General features: G+C 36.9%; 1 pseudogene; it reads left to right on the top strand.

Annotated features, from left to right (window-relative positions):
- Positions 1–618: 618 nt before the first annotated feature.
- LOC149263795 (aspartic proteinase nepenthesin-2 pseudogene) lies at positions 619–2,289 on the top strand (annotated as a pseudogene).
- The last annotated feature ends 1,186 nt before the right edge of the window (positions 2,290–3,475 follow it).

A 3,475-nucleotide genomic window follows, 5' to 3' on the forward strand; every position in this document is an offset into this window, starting at 1 on the left:
ATATATATTACTCTTACAGTATAAGTTCTCTCCCATTACAATTTTACAATTTTGTTTGGACAGTTTTGTTTTTATATAACTACTATTCAAACAAACATAGATGAATCGGTGAATGCTTTGTGGAATATCTACGCATCAAAGGCCCGTGAAGCTCTTCCACAAATTGTAGAAGATTCCAATAAATAGCAAGGCAAACCTTCAATCCATGGGGAAAGGACAAGGAAAACTTGACTTCTTGAGGAAAGGACAAGAAAGGAGATATAGACCATAAGCAGAGTCTTCAGATTTAATTGGTCCGCAAGCGTTCGTGCCCTTTTATCAACAAACGCAACTTGAAACGCATTCCGGATGGAGAAACAGAACACGACATTGATGAGGTCCCGTGCCAACCGACAAATAAAGAGACGCTATCCATGACTAAAAATGTTGAACCAGTCTATAAAAATAAAAACATCCAATCCGATCGTTGTTAATCAAATTTGCATTACACGGTATTCGTAGTTAATCAAATTTACATATACGCGGTATCTGACCGTTCTTGATCAACTTAAAATGAATGATTCAAGGCATCTACTTAGGTCCAGTCAATATAAATACAAAGCATCCCATTCACTGTTGTGCAGCAGAGCATTTCTTCCTCCTCCCCTCTCCTCCCACTGTGAAATAATATCGCTTGGTCGATATGGCTGGAGCTGGGCAATCAGCTGTTACATATTCTGCTGTCACCTGCAAGCACCAGCTTCTTCTGTCGATTCCTTTGTTACTGTTGTCTGTAGTCGTATTCCTCCCTTTGATAGAATGCAAACCGTTGAATGGATTGAGAATAGATCTTGTCCATCAAGATTCAGTACTCTTTCCACATATTACTTCCGCTGAGCGTCTGAAGCGAGCAGTTCAACGCAGTTATGAGAGACTTGAAAAACTGCAAATCATATCTGCAGTTACTAATAAATTGCAGGTTGATGATCAAATGAAGGATATCCAGGCTTCAGTAAAGTCAGGAGATGGAGAATTTCTCATGACCATCTCGATTGGAACGCCATCTATATCTTATCCTGCAATTCTGGACACGGGTAGTGACCTAATATGGACGCAGTGCGAGCCCTGCACTGATTGTTATAATCAACCAACTCCAATCTATGATCCTTCCAAATCCTCGACATCCAGTCCAGTCCTTTGCAATAACTCCCTGTGTAGTAGCTTTTCTTGCTCTAATGCAGAGTGTCAATACAGCTATGGCTATGGTGACAAGTCTTTTACGAAGGGGATGCTTTCATACGAGACCTTTACTCTTTCTTCCCAAATTGTTTCGCATATTGTGTTTGGCTGCGGCCACAATAATTCAGGAATTGCATTCGCACAAGCAAGTGGATTGGTAGGCTTTGGACGAGGCCCTCTTTCCTTGGTCTCTCAGCTCGGTCCATCCATGGGAAACAAGTTTTCTTATTGTCTCGTCTCTTTTAGTTCTTCCGAAACGAGCTCTTTGTTATTAGGCAGCAGCGCTACAATTAATGCCGGTGATGTCAGTTCGACTCCTATTATTCAAAGTACTTCAAATCCAACATACTATTATCTTTCATTGGCAGGAATCAGCGTTAATGACAAATTATTAGCAATTCCTGCTGGTACTTTTGATCTTCAATCTGATGGCTCTGGTGGACTTATCGTAGACTCTGGAACGACTGTCACTTATCTGAAACAGAATGCTTATGATGTTGTGAAGGAAACCTTGAACTCATCGATTAATCTCCCACAAGCTGATGGCTCTAGCGTTGGCCTGGACCTCTGCTTCCAACAGGACACTTCAGATTCAAGCTTTCCCACTGTGACATTCCATTTCAAGGGGGCAGATTTTGTTCTTTCCAAAGATAACTACTTAACCGATATTGGCAGTCGCGTGCTGTGCCTTACAATGTTATCGAATGAGGGTATTACTGACCTCTCCATATTTGGGAATCTGCAACAGCAGAATTACCAAATGCTCTATGACAACGGAAAAAACATGCTGTCGTTTGCGCCTGTTGCTTGTGGCAGCCTCTCCAACTAAGCCACCAAGCAGTTTCCTATTGATATCTAAGTATATGTTGCACGTTAGGGTTTGTTTTCTTCTGCTGCCACATGAGGTTCGCCGGGAAGTATATGTTGCACGTTAGGGTTTGTTTTCTTCTGCTGCCACATGAGGTTCGCCACGACCTTGTAATCAGTGTATTACCTTACTCTGTAATAAGCATCAATATACCAATGTCTTCCATGTAGACCCTGCAAGTTGTCATGCAGGTATATAATTAGCTGATTTAATATTTGTTTTATATTTTTTATCTTAGTTTATTGTGGTTAGATTTTATTGGGAGGATATATCATCATCTGATTTAATATTTGTGCTCTAATTTTGATACTAGTTTATGAAGGTGAAATAATTTTCAAATCGAGGTTACTATATTCGCACAAACGAATGCAACTCTAAGTTCAGAATCGCATTTGAAATTTTTCCGGGCGTGGTATGCTAAACTAATCCTTTGATTGGTCGCTGTATGTAAAATTGTGGTCAATCTGACACGCGATCAAAATTTATAGGCAATCCTAAGGTGTTCGGATGACGTTCAATTAAATATTAAAATATACACACAGCATTTTAGTGTTGCGTGCTCCTGAAGGTAGAAATGTCATATGAAATCGGAATTCCATGAACAAATATATTTCTATATAAATGATAAAAACGATAAGTAAGTTTGATAATAATTTTTCTGGTTACTTTGCTGATAAATCGTCATCCACGAGTAGGGATATTTAATCGCTCAATATTAAGATCGATCACAGCCACCAGTAGACCTCATCACCATTTGCTATTTTTCATGTTATATGTATTTACATTATAATGATGAAACGAAACTTTTATGATAACTGCAGAAAATATGTATTTAATAATTACATCATATACATAAAATAAATTTAACCATGTAAAAAGTGTGCAAATATTTTTTTATATTCATTGAAAAGTTTCTTAATTTTTTTGTAGATGATTTTTAATATTTATAACTGTTATGTTGTGTAAATGTAAACTTAGTATTCTTTTAAGGTAATTAAACTTAATTACTTTTAGGTGTATGGTAATTAAGAATTTGATAATATTGTTATTTGGATGCTTTTCGAGATCATTCCCAATGCACCTTGGTTCGATAGTGATGCTGTAAAGCCTATGACAAGTCCTCATGATGATGGCATGATAGGATCAATGGGAAATTTTTCAATGGTGAATGAGATTTCCAAGAAAATCAAATGATTTAATCTAAGGTCACAATAAAAAGAAATATAAAATTAATTGATCTATATGGTTTTATTTATGAAATAAAAGTCTTCGTCATTTGTATATACACTACTTTGTTCTGATTCAGTTTTATGGCATAATGGTGTAAATACAAAAAAACAATGTTATTGAAATTGACACAGAAATGTGAAAAGTTTTTCAATTTATAAT

This window comes from Pinus tabuliformis, chromosome 6 (assembly GCF_031772625.1).
Source record: "Pinus tabuliformis cultivar Carrire ecotype Pingquan chromosome 6, CPIR1, whole genome shotgun sequence".
Classification (NCBI taxonomy): domain Eukaryota; kingdom Viridiplantae; phylum Streptophyta; class Pinopsida; order Pinales; family Pinaceae; genus Pinus; species Pinus tabuliformis.